The sequence below is a fragment of the Pteropus alecto genome, unplaced genomic scaffold (assembly GCF_000325575.1).
Source record: "Pteropus alecto unplaced genomic scaffold, ASM32557v1 scaffold311, whole genome shotgun sequence".
NCBI classification, from domain to species: domain Eukaryota; kingdom Metazoa; phylum Chordata; class Mammalia; order Chiroptera; family Pteropodidae; genus Pteropus; species Pteropus alecto.
Genome location: NW_006431916.1, coordinates 4,747,879 through 4,756,423, shown reverse-complemented (window position 1 = coordinate 4,756,423; position 8,545 = coordinate 4,747,879). Strand labels below are relative to the sequence as shown.

Here is an 8,545-nt window from a genome sequence, read left to right as displayed (position 1 = left end):
ATCTCTTAAATTTATATATTATATGTATTTTAACATATTTTAGTTTTATATTATATATATTTACATTTAATATATTTATATATGCTCAATTTTAGTGTAATCAAATCTGTCTTTTTCTTTAAGTTTTGTACTTTCTGATCTTTATTTCTGAAAATCCCTTCTTAAACTAAGATAATAGAACATATTTTTTTTTCTAAAATAGTAAGGCTTACTTTTCAAGGTTTTACTCTGGAATTTATGTTGTGTACAGTGTAAAATAGGAAATATATTTTTATGTGTGGGGAAACAGTTGATTCAGATTCAGTTTTTGATAGTCAGTTCTTTTCTGTCTGATTTGCCATGTTGCCTCTCTTCTTTATAAGTTGCTGTCTACATGTAACTCTCTACATGTAGAGAGATACATAAATTATCTACTATAGCCTCCTTATTTTATGGAGTAAAGTAACTTGGCTCAGGCCAGAGAACATAGTGTAGAAATGGTAAACTTATTGTTATTATTTTTTAAACAAACAATACACATTTATTTTCTCACAGATCTGAAGGCTAGAAGTCCAAAATCAAGGAGTTGGCAAATTTGATTTCTTCTGAGGTCTCTCTCTTTGGCTTGCAGATGGCTGCCTTCTCATAATGTCCTCACACAGTCTTCTCTCTATGTACACACCTCTCTGGCATATGGAAAACATCTTTGTCAATGTATGGAGGATAGGCAAATGCCTGGGTAACAGTTTGCTTCTCGATACCATACTTGCTGCACATATTTTGTATGTAAAAATAATATTTCTATTTCAAAAAAGTTTTGATAAATATAGATCTGTAAGACCTGAATGACTCCATAAATATACTTAATAAGCATATTAAGTTAAAATGTAAGTTTATAGTCTATGGCCATGCCACCCTGAATAAGCCCAATCCCATCTGATCTCGGAAGCTAAGCAGGGTCGGACCTGGTTAGTACTTGGATGGGAGACCACCTAGGAAGACCAGGTTCTGTAGACATAAAAATTAAAAACAAGGATTGTAAGCTGACAAGGTCCTTGCAATCTGTGAGGTCAACCAAGGGTTGCTTCACCTAAAAATATGTGTGTGTGTGTGTGTGTGTGTGTGTGTGTGTGTGTGTGTTTATAAATATAGATAAGGCAAATTTGTGATGCTATATATTTTGTCTTACATTTTAAATAATATACTGCGTGATGGATAGCAATGGTTGATCACATATAGTATTTGACCTTTAATCCAATACACTTATGTTTGAATTCTAGTTTTCCCACTTATTAGTTTAATGACAATTGAGATATTACTTAAATTGTTGAATCATATTTTACTCATCTGCATAACAACATAAGTAAAATCGTTTTGAGAATTGCTTGAGATGATGCATATGAAACACTCAGAATCTGAGACAAAGTAATGCTTATTCAATGAGAGTTGTCATATTATTATTATTTTACTATTATTATGATTATTGTTCAAATGCTGACAATTTCAGAGATGTAACTAAATGAGTCTAAATATAGCACATGAGTGGAGTGGCACAAGAACTAAATAATTATATACTAAAGAAATAAAACAGTACATTTAATAATCTAATACATTATAAGGATTCATCATAAGTCAATGGGTAGTAACATCAATTTAATAAGTTGTTTTGCATATTTAGTCAATTTTTTTGGTTTAAACCAAAAATTTTTTGGTTTAAAAAATATTTTAGAGCCTTTTCCACATCCTACGATTATATATATGTATATGTGTGTGTGTGTGTGTGTGTGTGTGTGTATACTCAAATTTAAAATAACTAGAATATAGATGAATTTGTATCCCAAACCTATGGTCAACATTATTCCTAGTGTTGAGTCTTAGCAGCATTTTCTTTAAAGTCAGGTATAAGTCAAAATAATCACTGTCTCTGTATTTATTTAAAATTGTTCTGGCAATTTTAAGTAATGCAAGAATTAAACTGAAGAAAAAGGAGAGGTGTACATAATGGAAAAGTAGAGGGAAAAAAATCATTTTTTAAAAAGTGGTGATTATATACTTAAAAAGCTGGTAGTATCAACTGATGAAACAATTAGAATTAAAGAGAAATTTTAAAACATTTTCAATCACAAAATAAGCATTTAGAAATTTAAAACTTTCACCTTAGTAATTAGCAGTCAGAGAATAAATAGACAAGGGAAAGAATTAATTCACCCTAAGAATCAAACATATACATATTTGAATAAACTCAAGAAGAATAATTTCAGACATGGAAACAACCAAAGTATCCTTCGAGAAATGATTAGTAAAAGAAACTGTGGTACATATATACAATGAAATGTTACTCAGCCATAAGAAAAGAGGAAATACTGCCATTTGCGACCACATGGATGGATCTCGAGATTATCATGCTAAAGAAAATAAATCAGACAGAAAAAGTTGAGAACCATATAACTTCACTTATATGTGGGATATAAAACTAAAAGCAACAAACAAACATAACAAGCAAACAGAGACTCATGGACATAGACAACAGATTAGTGGTTACCATAGGGAAGGGAGGTTGGGAGGAAATAGGAGTAAAGGGAGTCAAATATATGGTGACAGAAGGAAATTTAACTTTGGGTGGTGAACACACAATGCAATATACAAATGATGTATTACTGAATTATATAATTGAAACCTTTATGATTTTATTAGTCAATGTCACCCCAATAATTTTAATAAACAAGAAGAATCATTTTAAATCTATATAAATTTAACTATAAGTATTTTTAATGAATATAAAAGCAGATTAAAATATTAAAGTGTTAACTGCCACCAACTCACTCTATTAACTAATTATATATAAATCCAAAGAAGAGTAACCAAATTATCTCAAAAAATGTATCTGAGAAAATAACCCAGTAAAAATAATATACATATAAATTTGTATACACTCATCACATGCACATGTAAAGTTCCTATCCAATACCAAAACATGTTAAATCTACAACAATTATAATTGCATGATGTTGTTCAGGAGTAGGTAAATAACATAATATGAAAGTTCAGAAACAAACAAAAATATTTGACAAAAGATGAAGTCACTACCATGGAGTCAGAGAGACATGACCACCCTCCTCCCCATAACCCACTCTGCTAATACTTGCTGAAAAAAGGAAAAGTCAGTTCTTTGGAAAGAAGAAAATTGATCTCAGAAGAAAAGAATGAAAAGCAGTAGAAATTAGTGAGAAAAGAAACTGGTAAACATATAGTAAATCTAAACAGATGTGTGTGTGTGAAGATTAATTTTGGAAATATAAGAAGTTGAAATTCAATACAAGACAACAAGAAATATATAAGGTGGTAGAGATAATCAGATTGAAATTTTTCTAAGGTCTTTTATTATAGAATAAAGTTAGAGATAATATCAGAATTCATCAAATCATATGTTTGCCAAATTTTAAGTAAAAATCATAAAATATATAATACATATTTTATATATTTAATGCATAACTTTCAAAAAGCTATACAAAATAAATAGAATATGTATAATTTCCAAAATGCTATATGGATAGACAATAAGAAAATTAATTAAACTTGATCATTTCAATCAAATGTAAGAACAGAGGCATAAAATGCTCAGAAAATCTGGGTAAATAACAAAGGTTAATATATAAGAAATAAATTTAACTATCTAATTATTATAAATTTAAATAAACTTTGTATTTCTCATCACACTCTGGTGTAGCCAAAATTATAATATCTGCTATAACAAGTAATATGATTGATCGAATGTGTAATATATACCAGGCACTGTTCTAAGTATTTTATCTGTTTTAATTTATTTAACTTTTACAATGACTCTTGTGGGTAGGTACCTGTTATGTTCCACTTTCATGAGAGGACAGATGAATGAAAAATTTAGCTATCAAGGAATAAAAAGAGGAACTTGAGTTTGAATTGCAGATAGCTTGGCCCTCTCCCCATAGTCCTAAATCACTATGCTCTACAGTTTGTCTAATAGAATTTTAAAACGAATGTTATTCCTAAGACTGAGATAGGTATGTTTCCTTTAAAAGTAGGAATAGAAAAAATATGTTTGATATTAGAGCTTCTATTAATGTTGTGTCAGTTAATAAGTTTGGTAGGAAAAGATAAAGAAATAAAAGGTACTAGGATTAGGAAACAAACAATTTTGCCACTGTTCATTTATAGAACAAGGATAGCATGATGGTTAAAAATATATATATCCTAGAGCCAGACGCTTTGGTTTCATAATTAAACATTGACCATTTCGGCTGTATTAATTTTGGCAAGTTGCTTGATTTTTCTGGACCCATCTCTATCAATGAAATGGAATGCTAATTATACTTATAGAACTTCGTGAGGATTAAATGATGTTTCTGCTTACTAAAAAGGTAATAGTTTCATTTATATTGTGTAAAAATTAAACATCTAAGAATAACATGATTAATGAGGAATGAAACCATACAGACATTCTCATATCAATACCAAGCATACAATTTTCATATTCTACATCATTTTTTAGAATTACTATTTTTTATTGAAATATAGTTGACATACAATATTATATTAATTTTAGGTGTATGATATAGTACTTTGACATTTATATACCTCATGACAGGATCATCACTGTAAGTCTAGTAATTATCTGTTACCATACAAAGTTATTAAAATATTTTTGACTATATTCCTTCTTTTATACATATATCCCCATGACATTTATTTTTCTGGAAGTTTGTACCTCTTAATAAAGAAAAGTGTGTTTTTTTTCTTAGTGAGACCATATCTCTGCCTGTCCTACCTTCTTGGTTCTTTCCTTTGTTGTGGTGGCTCTGTTCATTCAGTTTCTAGGTCTGCATCAGAGGGAATTATTCCATATGTAATTGTAGATTTGTTGCATTTGTGGAAGAAAGTGAGTTCAGGCTTTTTCTATGCCACCATCTTAAACTCAGAATTAGCATCTTTTAATATGTTACTTTATCATTTAATTTTCTCTTGTTTTTTTTCTTTTATGTTTTTTTTCTTTCTCATATATTTCTTGGATATCTACAAGATAACTATAAGATGAATGAATTCTGGATATCAAAGCTTCATTTATTTTATATGTACTCTTCCCTCAGTGTCTGGCTTTTCTATTTATTTTTTTTATAGTGTTGTTTGACATACAAGAATGTTTATTTTAGTCTAGGCAAGGTTATCAATCTTTTCTTTTATGGTTTGCACTTTTATATAAATATAAAAGGAATTGTTCCATATTCAAGGTCATTTTCCAAATTTTCCTGTTTTCTTCTCAAAGTTTAAAGTTGCTTTCCTATTCAGCTTTTTTATCCACTGAAAAATAACTTTTGTCTGTGATACAAGGAAGCATTTTTTTTTCTATAGGAAATAATTGCTCCTTTATAATTATTGAATAGTATATTATATGCCCAGTGATTTGTAATGTTCCTGTCTCATTTACTAAGTTTCTTTGTGTGTGTGGGTTTTCAGTCACTGTAGTCTGTCCCCTTGGTCTATTTGTCTTCCCCTGCACAAATGCGCTGTCTTAACAACCATAGCTTTACAATAATAACTCTGGCTATCTTATAGGTGAATTCCTGTCTTATTCTGGGTTTCTAAAGAAGCAAAGCTTAAAGTAGAAAGCTTATTGCTACAACTTTATTGATGTGTGCAATCCTAGAATGGAGAAGTGAGGGACAAAGAGCATGAGGTAAGGAAAGAAGGCGAGCCCTTAAGTGTAACTCATTGCTTAATACGCAGGACTGTCCTCAGATAAGCAGTTTATGTTGAGTCTTAGTCTGTGCAGCAAGAAAAGCAATGAGCTTATTCATGAGGCATTTATTCTCATGCACTTTCAGGTTGTCTGAACGTTGGGGCTGAGCAGAATCCCATGACTTGGCATGAACAGGGAAGCCCTGAGGTAGGAATCAAGAAGGACACAGCAAGCCCATGATCTGAGGTATGGTCAGGTTGGAACACAGTCTCAGTGAGCTGCCTCAGATGTGGCTAGAACAGGAAACTGGGATGCCAAGAGGATATGGAGTGATCCATGAGTGGTGGCTGATATATCTTTCAGTTTCTTTCTCTTCTAAAAAAATGTTCCCAGCATTTTTTAATTCTTCATATTCAATAGGAATTTTTGAATCAGATTATCAGGTATCATTAAAAAAAGTCTTGTTTAGATTTTGATGGGGATTACATTGAATTGATAGATTTCTCTAGAGAAAATTGCCATTTTTATATGCTTAGCCTTTCATAGAGTACAAAGACATATTTTTCCATATATTTTGGTCTTATTTTATGTATTTTAGTAAGTTATTTTTTCACATTTGCCACTAAAGATTTGAAAACTTCTACATATTTATTATCCCAAATCTGTTAGTTTTTGTTGCTATTCTATATTTTATTCAGAATACATTTATATATTTGATGTCTATAATAAAAATATCTAAGAGAAAATGGTTAAGATTTATATCAAAGGATAATTATTCAGTCAAGTTACATGGAAAGATGCTCATGCTTCCTGGAAAATAGAATAATTTATACTTAAAATAATAATTTTATCTATATTATACAGAAATTAAAGCCTGACAATAATAAGTATAGTTAAGAATGAGACCAAACAAATGATTATTCCTTTGATGGGAGCATATAGAGCTAAATACATTTAGATCAATTTGACAATATCTAGTAAAGTTAAAGACAGGAAAACAATTTCCAGAAAAGCATGTATGTGATTAAAAAGATATAAACATAAGAAAATGTTGTTTTATTATGATTGAAAAATATCTGACTGTTCATCAACAGGTGAATAGATACATAAATTATAATATATTCATAGTGTTATATACTATAGGGCCATTTAAATGAATGAACTATATTTACATATATAAAAATGAATATCAAAGAATATAAGATCATGGCAAAAAAAAGTTGCCAAAAATTTGTATAGAGTGATAGCATTTGCATAAAGCTTAAAGCAAATGAAATAATATGATTTATTCTCAATGAAAGCAAATATAGGCAGTAAATATAAGCAACCATGAATGGAATTGATGTCTATCCATGTGTCTGTTAAATATTTTCTTCACAATTAATATTCTTTGATTTCAAACCTCTTTATTTAATCTTGCAGTCATTGCCAAGAATTGCTTAAATTTTGAGTAATTTTGTAGATTTTCTTCTGCAGGTCGATTGTGATTTCCATAGAAAATGAGGAAGGCATGCTTGTGCTAAATCTGAAACAGGTTTAAGCAACATTATTTTTAAGTTCAATTAGGTGTTCTGATTTCATTCATTCAGAAAGAATCTATATCTACATTTGCCACTTTTAATTGGGACTGTTCTTTTCTAATTCAGAGGACATTTTTTTGCCCAGTCCATTTCACCAGTAGATAGATGTTTGATTTTAAATTTACATAATTAATTGGCTGCATCTGCTCACTACTACTTCCTCACAAAGCTTTGCAGCTTCTCAACTTCATCCAAATATATTACTTTTAAAGAAGAATTAATATTTTTCCCAGTATAAACTTTCTCATCACATAAACTTTAAATCATATTTCAACACAAAATATGTAATTTAAACAAGGATATTTAAAGTGATGTCTATACAAGTCCTATATTGAATGTTTTTATACAGTGAAATTTTTCTTTTGTTATTTTTTGAAAATATAAACCATAGCTATATTTATTTTGTAACATCTTTGTGTTCTTAAATCAAGGCGAATGATTATTTTTGTTCTCAGATTATATTTTAAAGTTTGTTTTTAATTGATCTTATTTTTGAAACCACTTTATTGAAGTATGATTGACATATAAAAAGTTGTACTTATTTAATGTATACAATTTAATGAATTTAGCATTAACATGTGAACCATCACTATCATCAAGGCCATAAACATATTTAACACCTCCCAAAGTTTTCTCCCTACTCCTTTATTATCTATATGTCGTAAGAACATTTAACATATGACTTCCTCTTAGCAAATCTTAGTATAGAATACAGTATTGTTAGTTATCGCAGGGCTATTTTTATAAGTTCTTTTTAGCAAAAGAAACTATAGACATGGCTAATATCCTTTTTGTTTATAGTGACGTTGTGAAATGGTAGATGGTTCTATGTTAGGAATTTCCCAAATGTTGTCTACTTTGAACATTCTTCAGACCTTAGCAGAGAGTTAGCCCTCTCCTTAGAACAAAGTGGGTACCCAGAAACAAATTCAAGTGTTCGGTAACAAAAAAAGGCTGCTCAGGTCAAGGGAAACAGCAACTAAAAAAGACAACTCAGGTTGTCACATCATGATCAGATTCAATGCCTAAGAGTTACATAAATTGCAAATTCACTTAAGTGCACTTTTTGGGAGGAGATAAGGGGCAATAATATCTTCCATACTGAATAACCTTGAGTAAATGCCCGATCTACTTCTTTGGAAGTGGACAATACCTTTTACTTCCATTAGCATCAGAAACTCATTGCCTTGTTTTGGCTAGACAGTTCTCAATTCTGTCTTCAGAAGAATTAGTTATTAAAAAGTATTTTAACCATCAGGTTTTTTCAGATGAC

General features: G+C 29.9%; 1 pseudogene; it reads left to right on the top strand.

The window, feature by feature from the left end:
* Nucleotides 1-877: 877 nt before the first annotated feature.
* On the top strand, nt 878-996 carry LOC112473676 (annotated as a pseudogene).
* Nucleotides 997-8,545: the final 7,549 nt, after the last annotated feature.